Source organism: Phacochoerus africanus, chromosome 7 (assembly GCF_016906955.1).
Source record: "Phacochoerus africanus isolate WHEZ1 chromosome 7, ROS_Pafr_v1, whole genome shotgun sequence".
Classification (NCBI taxonomy): Eukaryota; Metazoa; Chordata; class Mammalia; order Artiodactyla; family Suidae; genus Phacochoerus; species Phacochoerus africanus.
In genome coordinates, this window is record NC_062550.1 from 37,439,224 (window position 1) to 37,455,319 (window position 16,096).

Here is a 16,096-nt window from a genome sequence, read left to right on the forward strand (position 1 = left end):
CTGTGGGGGTGGGGCAGGTGAGAATGGATGTTACCCCTACCTGATGTGTCAGTCAGAATTCTTGGTGGCAATAAAAACCAATTAAAGCATATCATGTATTTTAAAAGGATGCTGGATAAAGCTCAGTGGCTCATCAAATTGTTTTGAGAGTTGAGAGAACTGCATTAGGGCTAAGCGGCTAGAAACAATGCCCAAAATCACATTGCACAATGATTCCCATGAGGATGTTAGTACCATCTAGAGACAGACTGACAGACGCCATAGCCTGCCCCAGTGGCACTGCTAGCCCTGGATAACTCTTAAGTGCTGCCACCTCTGCCCTAGACTTGACCTTCCTACATTTGCTCTACTGTTAGTATGAGAGAATTCCTTCTGGTCTCTTTTTCTCTTGCTCATTAATTGCCCATTCCTACTCTGGACTGGGAAAGTGTGTTTGGCAGAGCTCATGTCCTGGATGTATAGGACATGCAGAAAAGTGTCAAACTTTTTGAAATCATAAGATGGTATGAAGTTCTCAAATTTTATTTATATTTTTTTGGCTTCAATGAATTTTATTACAGTTACAGTTGTACAGTGGTCATCACAACCCAATTTTACAGCACTAGTTCTTAAATTTTAGATGTGGAAAACTCTGTGACCTCCTGAAATTATAAGGTAGGAAAGTTCCCAAACTTAGGAAGTTCAGGTGCTAGGCAGACAAAAAGACATGGGCTGAGCCCTCACTATGTTCTAGGCACCATGCTTACTGTCTTACAAGCATTGTTGCAGGCCATGCTCACAATGTTAGAAATGAGGTAATAGGCCAAGAGAGAGTAGGTAGCCTGTCCAAGATCATACATTTCGTCAGTGCAGAGTTGGGACCAACTCAAAGCGGATTCCAAAGCCTGTGCTCGTAAGTGCTCTATTAAACTGAGTTTTTAATCTATCTATATCTATATATATATATATATATATATATATATATTTCCTTTCCCCAGTATATTTAACTCAAAATCATATAAATAAATCTGTTAGATTAACTCTACTAAGTTTATTAAAATCATATGTATGGTATGTCTGTCTATTTAGGCATTTTAAAGGAAATGGCTTTTAATTTTATCTTAGCTTTATGAACATTAGCTAATGGTGAATTTAATTAGTCATCTAAGTAAGAAATGCCATACTAGGCCAGAACAGTGTACCATCTGGCACAGACTGTCCTAAAGGTGTGTAGCAAGGGATCAGATTACTTATTAGGATTCCGTCATCTCTGAAGGATACATAGGCCATTTCTAATTTCCCTTAACTTATATATTGTACTCAGAATTCACACATTCATTTAAACTCTTCAACATGACATATGCTATGTATGTATTAAACTCAAACACCTATTTTACATTGGTTGGAATGGGTAATTCTAGGGTAAAATACCATTCATAATGTGAACCTGAGTTCTTTCCTTGCTCATAAGGTGCTTTCAGTTTCTTCACCCTGTAAAATATAACATGATTTCACAGGTTCTTTTTTTCCTCTACTCTTAAAAATTCTGTTCTGTTATTTCTAATACTGCAAATTTATGAGGTTTGTCTTTCTCACCCTCCCTTCTTACTGTTTTTTTTCTCTACATGCCATTTAAATGTAGAATCCTAAGCAATGTCTTTATGTATGATGAAGGAGGACTAAGTTATAGAGGGCCACTGAAATCCTTTGAATTATCTGATGGCTGTAACTGAACGTTTTGTGGATTTTAGGAGAAATAGTATTTCATAGCTGTGGTTCAGAGCCAACAAATATAGCCTATATTGAGTGCTTTGGGATAAGGATTTGCTGAAGACTCTTTGATGAGATATGAATTCTACTTTCATTTTGCTGGAAACTGATTGAAGGCATTGATCATTCCTTTTTTTCATTGTCCTTTGTACGGTGCCTATTATGAGAAATTCAAGTTCGATTGTGGGGAAAATTTTTAATCTATTACATTGCTGAAAAATGTTTAGAGCCTACCAAAACTACTAAAGAGTGGAGATAGTATTTTCCTTTTAGCAGCTAAAGGAGGAATTTAGGAAAAAATTGTAACTCTTCTAGTGCCACTTCTATTTTTCGAAGTTATTGATTATCCCCTCAAAAATAAAAGAGCTGAAGTGAGCTTTTTAGAAGTTGTTTCCACTTTTGAGGAAGTTAATGCCAGTTAGATGACAGTCTGGGACACATGCATGTGATGACAGCATCTTCAAGAGGAGACTGTCAAATACTGAAGTCATTTGGTATTCAAGAAACTCAAGTTCCTAGAATAAAAATCAAAGTAAATCTGCTTTAATAAGCAAGCCATTCTCCATATGGTGTATTTTATTGTGTGTTGTATTAAAATTCATGTAAAGTAGTCAAACTCCAGGCCCTGTGATATTTAGATTTGTATGTTTCTCTTTGAAGACAGAAGAAAACTAACCCAGGAAGTAATTTACCTTAATATTAAGATGTTATGTTACTTTTTTTTTTTTGCTTTTTAGGGCCCCACCTGCGGCATATGGAAGTTCCCAGGCCTAGGGCTCAAATCAGAGCTCTTGGCAATGCTGAATCCTCTACCCACTGAGCGAGGCCAGGGATCAAATCCACATCCTCATGGATACTAGTCAGATTTGTTACCAGTGCACCACGATGGGAACTCCTGCTATTTCTTATTAAATACATTTTATTGCCATGGGCAGAGTGTGAGTAGCATGTTTGTATATAAAACAAAAGTTTGAAGAGTAACAATTATTCATAGTGTGTGCAAGAGGAAGGAAGGAAAGGAGAGAGAGAAAGAGACAAAACACTAACTGTAGGGTGAGGTGCGTGTCGTCGTTTCAAGGAGCAATACATATTCCACGTATTATACACTCCCATTTTGTTAAAATACAGAACAAAAGAGCAAATGCTGTAGGTGAAGGCTGTATTATTTATAATTGGTGTCCTGGAAGAGTGTGTCCTCTCCTACTCTCCTCTTCCCCATTCTTTTTTTTTTTTTTTTTTTCCCCCACTGTACAGCAAGGGGGTCAGGTTATCCTTACATGTATACATTACAATTACATTTTCCCCCAGCCTTTCTTCTGTTGCAACATGAGTCTCTTCCCCATTCTTAACTATCAGTGCAATGATTTGAGATTATCAGGGAGGTTTTGTTTTGTTTTGTTTTTAAAGTGTTAATTTATGCTGAAAGTTCCCAGGACACAATCAAGTATTTAGATGACTAGCATATATATTTAGGCCTTTAGGAAACTTTAAATCATCAATCTGTTGAGTCTCTGCTCTGTATAAAGCAGTAAATTGTTTAAATGGCATGTTTTTCAGTCGACGGGGATAATTTGTTCCAAGGAATCTTCACTTTCCCCAGAATACTGAGAGCATTAGTATATGTTACAAGGCCACGTTTCCTGGGTAGGGTGTCTTGAAAGTTAAGTAATAACCTTGCTTTTTTGGTGGTGGGGGGCTGCTCCCAAGGCATGTGGAAGTTCCTGGGCCAGGGATCAAACCCGTGCCACAGCAGCCACTTAAGCCGCTGCAGTGACAGCACTGAATCCTTAACCTGCTGAACCACAAGAGAACTTGAGATTTTTATTTCAGAATAGGTGTGATACTTTTATTGTATGATAGGCAGTGGGTACATCTAGAAACAACTTAAGTTTAGAATTTAGAAAATAAATATTCCTCCAAAATATTTCCTGATTAATGACATGTTAAAAATCAGATTCTGTTGAGTATAAAGACCTGAGGTCAATAAATGTTATCCCATAGTGTCAGGAACTAAGGTGTTCCACATGAGAGAATGTTCCGGAAAATAAAGTTAACAATCATAGCTCTGATAATTTTATTGTAAATTTTAAGGAGTTAGTGAAATACTTTCATGTTTGTACGTGTATGTATGTATCTCTTTATATATCAAGAGAGAAAGAGAAGCTTTTCAAACATCCAAAAAAGTGTAGGAACTATTTTGGTAAATACCTGTGTTCCCCATGCTGTTAAATCCTCACATTTTTCCCCCCTGACTTCTTAGAGCATGTATAGTAGCCATTAATCACTTAGAGGTACTTCAGTTTATTCATTGTGAATGGATACTAGTTTAGCGAGCTATGCCCTGTCTAGCTTACTCTTCCTCAGTTTCCCTTAGACCTAAATGTAGCATATTCTTCTGATTCATCCCGAAGGCTACGTTTCCTATTAATGTATAGTGGTGAGCCTTCCTCTTGTCTTCTTATTTAAAGCAGCTTTGGAAGAACAGAACATATTTCTCAAATGAATGGTCTGGATTTACCTGTTACCCTTATGGGGCAAGTGTGGTATTTATGACAAATAATTTCATTCCAGTTTACTGTAATAACAGTGAAAAAGAAAAACAGATTTTGCATTCTAGAGCTGCCTCTTTCTGGTTTCGACAAGTTATTTAACCACTCTGTCTTGTTAATACCTTCCCCATAGGGAAGTGCTGAGAATTAAGTGAGCTAATGTAAATATCTGGCACACAGAAGTTGCTCAGTACAGGTTGCTTTAATATCACTAGTGAGCCTGCTTTCAAGTGGTTGAACTTGCTGAAGTCTGATTTCCAAATGAGTGGGGGCATTTCTCCACAACACTATTTAAGAGCTCTCTTCACTTCCCTCCTCAAACAAAACAGATTTTAATGTTAGAGTTCATCGTCTAACTCGTAGAACGCTTGCTGATTGTTTTCATTATACTTTTGGTTTATTTTTGTACTTAAGATCTGATAGGCACATAACAAATGATTTGTAAGCCTTAAACTAAGTGAAAATAGATTGTTCAGATGAAAGGTATGTGGATAAGTCAGTTTTGGGGTATTTCTGGAGAACTCTTGCCAGAACTGGTATCTTTGTTTTGGTCTTCAGAGATTATTAAATATGATCATTGAGTCACACTTGCTGTTTTCTCTGTCCCCTGGCTATCTCTCTTAAGATTCTAAAGCTTGCCAGCCACACACACAGGATGTTTAAAAGGCAGAGTAGGCCTTAGCCCAGGGGGGAGTTTGTTTGTTTAAAGAAAAATAATTAAGTTCAAACATCTCTACCATGTCATTGCTAGTTTAGTCATGTTAGAGTTACTGAGTTCTTTTGATTCTTTCTGGTGGTCATGGTGTCTAAAGGTAACAGATAAACTTGAAAGTAGTTAAACTTTTCGCAAGATGACTTGGAATTTTATAATGTAATCCCGAACAAATCCTTAAAGGAGTGGAAAGAAAGGGAATGGCGTTTATTTTGCTAGTTGTTGTTGTTGTTTTGTTTTTTAGGGCCGCACCTGTGGCATATGGGAGTTTCCAGGCTAGGGGCCAAATTGAAGCTCTAGCTGCTGGCCTGCACTGCAGCTGACAGCAACGCTGGATACTTAACCCACTGAGCAAGGTCAGGGATCGAACCTACCTCCTCTTGGGTACTAGTTGGGTTCTTAACCTGCTGAGCCACAATGGGAACTCCCTTTATTTATTTATTTATCGCTAGTTTTTGTTGCAGGGGGAAAAAAAAAGGCAATTCTGTAATAATATTTATACCCCCCCATTTTTAACAAAAATAATAGCATTTTGTGGAATACCGATGCAGCTTCAGGATTGAGAAGGAGGGGGTATTATTACTGGGTTTCTTGAGGGTTATTATTGAGATTAATCAACTTTTCAATCCTTAAAAAAGATTTTCTCTTATATTCCTGGCTGTCTCTACAGCAAGCACCTCAAGGAACACATATGTTTAAAAAAGAAAAAGACCCACACTCTCACCATTTGCCAGTATTAAGCAAAATTGCACATGTAGCAGTTCCCTTTTTGGGAGTCTTTCCTGGAGGTTGCAGTAATAGAATTACTAAGTGATATAAGCCTTTGTTTTGTTCCTTGAAGCTTTGAACCTTGTCTTGATTGTCTTTTTTTTTTTTTTTTTATGGCTGCACCTATGGCAATTAGAATTTCCCGGGCCAAGGATTGAATCTGAGCAGCACCTTGACCTATGCCACAGCTGCAGCAACACCGGATCCTTTAAACTACTGCGCCCAGCCTGGGATCGAACCCTCCCCTCGTCATTGACCCGAGAAGATGAAGTTGATTTCTTACCCCACTGTGCTACAGTGGAAATTCTTTGATTGTCTTAAAATAAATTTTTTTTTTAGTTGAAGTATAGTTGGTTTGCAATGTGTTGTTAGCTTCTGGTGTACTGCAGCATGATTCAGTTATACATATATATAGTAGTTTGCATTTGCTAGTTCTAAACCCCTGATCCATCCCTCCCTAACCCATCTCCCCCTTGCAACCACAAGCCTTTTCTCTATGTCTGTGAGTCTGTTTCCGTTCTGTATGATAAATTCATTTGTGCCATATTTTAGATCCTACATATAAATGACCTTATGTAGTATTTGTCTTTCTCTTAGTTCACTTAATGTGATTATCTCTATGTCCATCCAGGTCACTGCAAATGACATTATTTCATTCTTTTTTATGACTGAGTAGTATTCCATTGTGTGGTGTCTGTGTATGCCACATCTTCTTTATCCACTCATTTGTCAGTAGACATTTAGGTTGCTTCCATATCTTGGCTAGTGCATTTAGCGCTGCTATGAACATTGGGGGTACATGTATCTTTTTGCATTAGAGTTTTATCTGGATAGATGCCCAGGAGTGGGATTGCTGAATCATAGGGCAACTCTATTTTTAATTTTTTGAGGAAATTTCATACTGTTTTCAATAGTAGCTGCACCAATTTACATTCCTACCAACAGTGTAAGAGGGTTCCCTTTTCTCCACACCCTCTAGTATTTGTTATTTGTAGACTTTTTAGTAATGATCATTCTGACTGGTCTGAGGTGGTACCTCCTAGTTTTGATTTGTATTTCTCTAATAATTAGCAGTGCTGAGTATCTCTTCATGTGCCTTTTGGGCACCTCTGTTTCTTCTCTGGAGAAATGTCTGTTTAGATCTTCTGCCCATTTTTTTATTGGATTGTTTGGTATTTCTGTTATTGAGTTATATGAGCTGTTTGTATATTTTGGAAATTAAGCCCTTGTTGGTTGTATCATTTGCAAATAGTTTCTCCCAGTCCATAGATTGTCTTTTCATTTTGTTTATGGTTTCCTTTGCTGTGCAAAAACTTTAAAGTTTGATTAGGTCCATTTGTTTATTTTTACTTTTATTTCTGTTGCCTAGGGAGACTGACTTAAGAAAACATTGGTATGATTCATATCAGAGAATGTTTTGCCTAAGTTCTCTTCTAGGAGTTTTATAGTGCCATGTCTTATATTTAAGTCTTTAAGCCATTTTGAGTTTATTTATGGTGTGAGGATGTGTTCCGACTTAACTGATTTATGTGAGACTGTCCAGCTTTCCGAACACCACTTGCTGAAGAGATTATCATTTCTCCATTGTATATTCTTGCCTCTTTTGTCAAAGATTAATTGACTCTAGGTGTGTGGCTCATCTCAGCTCACTATTGTATTCATTGATCCATATATCTGTTTTTGTGCCAATACCACACTGTTTTGATTACTGTAGCTTTGTAGTATTGTCTGAAGTCTGGGAGAGTTATTTCACCTGCTTTGTACTTTTTCCTCCGTTGCTTTGACAATTCTGGGTCTTTCATGGTTTCATATAAATTTTAGGATTATTTGTTCTAGTTCTGTGAAAAAAATCCTAGGTAATTTGATCATATTTAACTTGTAGGTTGCTTTAGGTGGTAATTCTTCCAGTCCAAGAGCATGGGATATCTTTCCATTTCTTTGAATCATCTTCAGTTTCCTTTATTAATGTTTTATAGTTCTCAGCATATGTCTTTTACTCCCTTGGTCAGGTTTATTCCTAAGTTTTGGGGCTTTTTTTCCTTTTTTTTTTTTTTTTACATTCTAATATTTCATCGTTAATGTAAAAAAATGCAACCGATTTCTGTATGTTAATCTTATATCCTGCTACCTTGCTGAATTTGTTGATTAATTCCAGTAGTATTTGTGTGGAGTCTTTAGGGTTTTCTATATATAGTATCATGCATATAATAACAGTTTTACCTCTTCCCTTCCCATTTGAATACCTTTTTTTTCTTTTTCTTGTCTGATTGCTGTGGCGAGCACTTCCAATACTATGTTGTATAGAAGTGGTGAGAGTGGATATCTATGTGGGGGTTTTGTTGTTGTTGTTTTGTTTTGGTAGTGCTGATGGCATGGGGAAGTTCTCAGGTCAGGGATCAAACCCACACCACAGCATCAGCCCAAGCCACTATAATGACAACACTGGATCTATAACCTCCTGCACCACAGAGAATTCCTGGACATCCTTGTCTTGTTCCAGTTTTAACTGGAAAGCTTTTAGCTTTTCCCCATTGAGTATTATGTTTGCTGTGGGTTTGTTATAATTATTTTCTTTTATGTTGAGATATGTTCCCTCTATACCCACTTTGTTAAGAGTTTTTTTTTTTTTTATTGTGAGTGGATGTTGAATATTATCAAATGCTTTTATCTGCATCTCAAGTGATTTTTGTCTTTTCTTTTATTAATACAGTGTATCATATTGATTTGCATATTTTGAACCATCCTTGTGACCCTGGTATGAATCTAAACTGGTCTTGGTGTGTGATCTTTTTTATATTTTGTTGGTTTTGTTTTGCTCATATTTTATTGAGAATCTTTATGTCTAGGTTCATCAAAGATATTGGCCAGTACTTTTCTTTTTTGGTAGTGTCTTTGTCTGGTTTTGGTATCAGTGTAATGACTTTGGAAGTGTTCCCTTCTCTTCAGTCTTTTGGAAGCCTTTGTGAAGGATTGGTGTATGTTTGGTAGAATTCCCTGGTGAAGCTATCTGGTCCTGAACTTTTGTTTGCAGGGAGTTTTTTTGGGGAGGGCGGGGGCGGGTAAAGGAAAAAAAGATAGCTTTATTATTTTGCCAAGCAAAGTGGGCCATAGCAGGCTAATGCTGAAAGACATTTTAAAACCCTGGGAGTTTTCTTTAATTTATTTATTACAGATTCTACTTCACATTTAGTGATTGTTTTGTTCAGACTATATCATCTTATTTCAGATTTGGTGGGCTGTATCTTTCTAAAAACTGGTCCATTTTTTCTAGGTTGTCAAATTTGTTGGCATATAATTATGCCTAATGTTCTCTTATGTTTTTTGTATTTCTGCAATATTGGTTCTTACTTTTCCTCTTTCATTTTTTTATTTTGTTTATTTGGGTAGTCTTTCTTTTCTTCTTGGTTATCTCGAGGTTTGTCAGTTTCATTTTTACCTTTTCAAAGGACCAACTCTTGGTTTTACTGATTTTTTTTTCTATTTTCTTTATTTTGTGTATCTCCTCTCTGATCCTTATTATTTGAAACTTCCTTCTGTTGACTTTAGCTTTTATTTGTTCATCTTTTTCTAATTCTTTTAGGTATTAGCTTAGGCTGTTTATTTGAAATTTTTCTTGTTTTTTTTTGAGGAAGGCTTATATTGCTATGAATTTCCCCCTAAGAGCTGCTTTTGCTGCATCCCCTAGATTTTATATGGTTGTATTTTCATTGTCATTTGTCTCAAGCTATTTTATAATTTCTTCTTTGATTTCATCACTGACCCATTGGTTTTATGGTAGAATGTTGTTTAGTCTCCATTCAATTGTTTTTTTCCTGTGGTTGATTTCTAGTTTTATGCCATTGTGGTCAGAATAGATGCTTGAAATAATTTCTATCCTTTTAAATTTGGTGAGGCTTATTAAATTGTCTTTTAATTATGAGCTTTGTTTATTGGAGAAAAACAGTACAGTGATGTAGTTGGCATTGATGTGAATGGTGTGTGTTTGGAGGAAATGTCATTTTGAGACTGTTGTTTTGACATACTGTCAAGTTAAATATTTCATCAATTAACATTAAATCAGGAGTTCCTGTCGTGGTGCAGTGGAAATGAATCTGACTAGGAACCATGAGGTTGCGGGTTCAATCCCTGGCCTTGCTCAGTGGGTTAAGGATCCGTCATTGCTGTGAACTGTGGTGTAGGTCACAGATGTGGCTCGGATATGGCATTGCTATGCTCTGGCACAGGCCAGCAGCTGTAGCTCCGATTAGACCCCTAGCCTGGGAGCCTACATATATTGAGGGTGCAGCCCTAAAAGGACAAAAGACAAAAAAAACCAAAAAACATTAAATCAGTTTATTCATTCTTTCAAGAAATATTTGTGGAGTGCTTATCACAATTATTATCTTGGGTTCCTGAAAGATAACAGTAAATAACACAGACAAAAATCTCCTCTGGATCTTAACTTTCTGTAGATGTTAGGGAGAAATAGACAAGCATGATAAACATGCAGTTAATTCGTTGTTTTTATATGCAATTTTGGGGTTCCTCGTCCACATCTTCCTGTTTTCTTTTTCCAGTCTATAAGTGGCATCCTTAGGAATTGCAAGACCCCAATGGGTTAAAGGGATGAGGACTGAAGAGGTTATAGATTTTTATACTAAGTATGTGTAACATAACTGTGTAATTATGGTTTGTCCCACCTCATCCTCAACCCTGTTAATGTTTTTTATTAGAAGGTTGCTCAAGAACAGTTTTGATAGTTCCCTCTAGTCACTGATATTTAGGTAATTATTCTTAAAGGTTTTATGTTTTTGTTATAATGTGTTCTTAATTATTATATCTTTATTTCAGAAATGACTATTAAGAAGTAGATGCCCAGATGCAAAAGTGATGAAACAGTCAATTTGTCATAAAGTAAGATGCAGCTGTGGCTTTTCAACCAGATTAGTAAGTGTGGCCAAAAAAGTTTTTTTTAACTTTATACTTATTGTATCTACTTTGAAAAATGTTTGATAAAATAATGTAGTGGATTTTTAAACAACTGTCAACTTATATTTGTTTTTCCTTTGGGTTGTAGATAAATTCTGCCATATAGCTATAGGAAATGTATGTCTTTGCTATACCTTTTTAAGAACTATAAAAGTAATATTATAAAATCATAGCTTTAGAGGATATGTATCAAAAAGAGTCACTATAATGCCACTATACAAATACAACCACTTTTATAATTTTTGGATATTTGTTTTCCCTGCTGGTCTTTGTTATAAATTTTTTTTTTTTTTTTTTGGTGGTCTTTTCCAGGGCAACACCCGCGACATATGGAGGTTCCCAGGTTAGGGGTCTAATAGGAGCTGTAGCCGCCAGCCTATGCCACAGCCACAGCAACACAGGATCTGAGTCCCATCTGTGACCTACACCACAGCTCATGCTGATCCTTAACCCACTGAGTGAGGTCAGGGATCAAACCCACAAATTCATGATTCCTAGTCGGATTCGTTAACCATTGAGCCATGACGGGAACTCCTGTTCTAAATATTTTTTAAAAAATAATTTTGATCATAGCGTTGTAAAGAGTATGCTTCTTATACATCTTTTAAAATTAAATGTATTAGGAGTTCCTGCTGAGGCGAGAGCTTGATCCCAGGCCCAGTTAAGGATAGTGGGTTAAGGATCTGGCATTTGCCACAGCTGTGGCATAGGTCACAGCTATGGCTTGGATTTGACCCCTGGCCTAGGAATTTCTGTATGCTGCGGGTGCAGCTGAAAAAGAAAAAAAAAATTAAAGTTGTTTCTTCCTGGGAATAAAAATACCCTTCCATACAGGGTTTCTTATTGGAATGATGAAAATGTTATGGAATTAGATGATGATGGTTGTGTAACTTTATGAATATAGTAAAAACCACTCAATTTTACACATTAAAGGAATGAATTTTATGATATGTAGGTTATACCTAAAAAAGTACCCTTCAGAATATCAAATCTTGGTAAGAGTAAAACTCAATCAAGTATTGATGTCTTAGAATATGAAAATGTGCCACTCATTGTTATATTACTTAGCAAAAATGATTTGATAGTAGAATAATAAGTATTTTTATAACAAAATAATAAATTTTATCATATGTTTTTATAAAGTACTTTTTATTATTAGAGGTTTTATGTCTCTTAAGCTTTGGTAATACCAAATGTCATAATAATCCGAATATACTATGTTAATATTTTGTAACTTTTCATTTTCAAGAGACTTTCTGTTTGAAACTAATTTTCAACTTTTCTACCTAAAATTTTTTTAGGGACAGAATTTTATCTATTTTTCTCAGAAGAGAAATCTACAAGGTAAGACATTGTTAATATAGTAATAAAACAAATATAGTTGAATATAGGCTTAATTCTCTGGCTTTTCCCATACTTATTTCATATCTTTCCTGCATCATTACAGGTTTCTTACAAATTTGTTAGCTAATCCTTTACTACCTCAGAATTTGCTAGTAAGACATAGTCACCTTATTTGAAGTTAGTATTAACAGACTGTAATTAAAGCAGTCACTTTGAAACTCAAATACTGTTTTTCATAGTCATAGCTTATTTCTAGCATCCTCAAGAGTAGGTTTATCCATTTTGAGAAAAAAACTTCTTTTCTTTCATTGGGGCCCATTCACCTGTTACCTCAGTGGGTATTATCTAAATGGCTTTAAGGAGCAGTACATTCATAGAAGCTCTCTTAGGGGCATTTATTTATTTATTTATTTAGTCTTTTGTCTTTTTAGGGCCACATCTGCGACATATGGAGGTTCCCAGGCTAGAGGTCGAATTGGAGCTGCCGACCTACACCACAGCCACAGAAATGCCAGATCCAAACCTCATCTGCACCCACACCATAGCTCACAACAATACCAGGTCCTTACCCACTGAGCAAGGCAAGAGATTGAACCTGTGCCCTCATGGATGCTAGTCAGATTTGTTAACCACTGAGCCACGACGGGAACTACAGGGGCTTTAATTTAAAGGAGATTATTTAGCAATACTTCCATCTATGGAAATTGTATAACTCCTATATTTGGTTTAAAAAATGTAATGCTTCCTATCAGGTAGATAATAAAAGATTGATTAACATCTAGTATTTTTTTTTTAATCCTGAATGGTCACCTTTACAGTGGATTTTAAATCATCATTGATAATATTATTCTCTTCAGACTTCTGAATGATGAAATGTTCAAGTGAGTAGATAGTAAAATTTACTTATTAGTGTGTTTGCTCTATGCCAGATACTTAAAATCAATTGCTTGGCAGCATTAAGACCTTACTTTGGTTAAATTTTCTCAGGAACTTTTGGCTTAGATAGATCTGATCTTCCAGGACACTACACAAAGACAGTATTTCAGGAGAAATCCAGATCCTTCTTTTCCTGGACCACAGTGCTTAAAGAAACTTCACAAAATATAATCTTAGTCAACTTGATCTGTTACATCTTTGTCACTGTTCTGTCAGCAAATAAAATTTAAATCTCAGCACAATGTGTGATACAATGATGAATCATAGTGTCTGTACCCTTAGGCTTCCTCTGTACGTGTTTAATAAATACATATTTTTGTACATACTCAGATGCTTTCACAATTTTTTAGAGTAGAAAATAATCTAAAAAAAGATTGTTGAAAAAAAAAAGGTTATTGACATTTTATAGTATCATCCTGCTACACAGTTAAAGGTATTAAGAGGACAGTGACAGATTGTTGTTAATCCCATACTTAAAAATGGTTGAAATGGTAAATCTTATATATATTTTATCCCAGTTTGAAAAATTATTGTTTAAAATTTGGGGCAACTCTGTTTATTATGAAAGTCTTGTTATTTTGGTGGTAGAGATGGATTTTTTGGTTTCGTTTTGTTTTTTTGTTGGGGAGAGGGGCTTGGTTAAGAGGCCCTCTCCTGCCACTACACCCTAGGTCCTAGAAACCACACTTCCCTTTACCCTCACTACTGACCTAGAGGTGGTGACAGTTCTAGCTCCCCACTATTGATAAGCTTGGCGGGCTTCAGCAGCCTTTGCTGGTTCCCCTTAACCCTACCACAGTCCTGTAATACAGGTTTTAACTTTTGCTATCCACTATTGACAGTTCAAAGACAAAGGAGTAAAGAATTGCAGAGAATTTAATCTTAACTAGTCTACAATTGTATATCAAAGCTTGTTGCTTTGTATTATGGGATATAACAAAATTTAGATGTGTGCAAAATTTGGAGTGCACAAAAATTTGCATTTTTTAATACTGGCTGTTGTATCTTGTTTTGGATTGTCATTTAAAAAGACAAGTATCGGAGTTCCCGTCGTGGCGCAGTGGTTAACTAATCCCACTAGGAACCATGAGGTTGTGGGTTCGATCCCTGCTCTTGCTCAGTGGGTTAGGATCCGGCATTGCCGTGAGCTGTGGTGTAGGTTGCAGACACGGCTCGGATCCCGTGTTGTTGCGGCTGTGGCGTAGGCTGGCAGCTACAGCTCCGATTAGACCCCTAGCCTGGGAACCTCCATATGCCGCGGGAGTGGCCCAAGAAATGGCAAAAAGACAATAAATAAATAAATAAATAAATAATAAAAAGACAAGTATCAAGCTGAGAGTTGAAAAAAAAGTAATCCATTACAAAACCATTGCTATTCAAATGGGAGCATGTCCTGAAGTATTAGGGTGATAATAAGGACCCACAGATAACTATAGATTTTTAAAAAGTAGTAAGAATTCCATTGAGGGGAGAAAGGCCAGGTATCACATGATTATCCTCTCCAATATTGAAGTACCAATTTTTTTTTTTTGTCTTTTGTCTTTTTTGTTGTTGTTGTTGTTGTTGTTGCTATTTCTTGGGCCGCTCCCGTGGCACATGGAGGTTCCCAGGCTAGGGGCTGAATCGGAGCTGCAGCCACCGGCCTACACCAGAGCCACAGCAACTCGGGATCCGAGCCGCGTCTGCAACCCACACCACAGCTCACGGCAACGCCGGATCGTTAACCCCCTGAGCAAGGGCAGGGACCGAACCCGCAACCTCATGGTTCCTAGTCGGATTCGTTAACCACTGTGCCACGACAGGAACTCCGAAGTACCAATTTTTAACCTCAAGCCCAAGAGTGTTGAGTTAATGATATTTCTCAGTTTGTGTCATACCCATTTATCACTGGTTCATTAAAGGACTGTTCCTCCATTTTTTGGTTTTATAAATAATCCCCATATATATATACACCTTTAACATGTTTGGTGTGTATCTTTTTATTTAGGTTTCTATTATTTTATGTGTCTATATTTTGGTTATATATTAGGTCATAATCTAATTCTTAAGAGTCCCCTCCACCCCGCTCTTATTTTTTTCCAAGATCGGGTCATGGCTGAGTGTTCATCTAATTTGTTTTGTCCAACTGGTACATCATGCTCCAGGTTACTTATTCAATTGAAACTATTAAACATAACTTTTCTTAAACATCTTATAAGGCACATAAAATCAGCATTTTATGAAAGGTCAATTTGTGTTCTTTTTTTTTTCTTTTTTTTTGTCTTTTTAGGACTGCACCTGCAGCATATGGAGGTTCCCAGGCTAGGAGTCGAATCCGAGCTATAGCTGCCGGCCTATGCCGGAGCTACAGCAATGTGGGACCTGAGCTGCATTCGGTCTGTGACCTACACCACAGCTCACAGCAATACCGGATCCTTAACCTACTGAGCGAGGCCGGGGATTAAACCCGAAACCTCATGGTTCCTGGTAGGATTTGTTTCCGCTGTACCGCAACAGGAACTCCATTCCTTGTGTTCATTTCTTTATATTATAATTGAAGTTTAAGAATGTGCGTTAGATGCTGTGGAAGGTTGGAGGAAATATAAACATCTCTTTAGAAGGCTGTTTATCTAGGAGTCTTTTAGAACAGTCAAAGAAAGAAATTGTGGGGCCTAACAAAAACATGTATTTTTCATCTATAAACGGTATATTAAAATGCTTAGGTCTCAGTGTTAATAGGCAAAAGCTTAATAGTTGAAAGATAATAACAGTAACATTATAGAACATCCCCATTATCTATTGCTTATTAATTAATTCCTCCATTAAATTATAGATGAACATTCATCTTATTTTTTTCTATTACTTTGTTGAAGCAGAATCATGTTCTGAATGTGACTGAATCTAACATAGTAAGAACAGTATAAATGCAGGATTCTAAATTTGGGATGCACAGTTTTATCTGTCAGTATCAGCAGAAGCAACTTACCTTGGATCCCCTAATTAGAAATTGCCAAGAAAGTAGGAACTTTAGAAGCTCCACGTCTGTAGTGATGATATGCCTTTGTAGTCTCCTAGAAGAGAGAGGGAGAAA

General features: G+C 36.6%; 1 protein-coding gene across 1 annotated transcript in view; it reads left to right on the forward strand.

The window, feature by feature from the left end:
• The window catches only part of FRS2 (fibroblast growth factor receptor substrate 2), a 125,977-nt gene that overhangs the window by 48,622 nt on the left and 61,259 nt on the right, over window positions 1–16,096 (forward strand). Inside the window, exons 2-3 of the mRNA XM_047787180.1 lie at window positions 10,609–10,704; window positions 12,048–12,090. The gene's annotated coding sequence lies outside the window, so the exon portion shown is untranslated. The remainder of the gene's footprint in view (window positions 1–10,608; window positions 10,705–12,047; window positions 12,091–16,096) is intronic.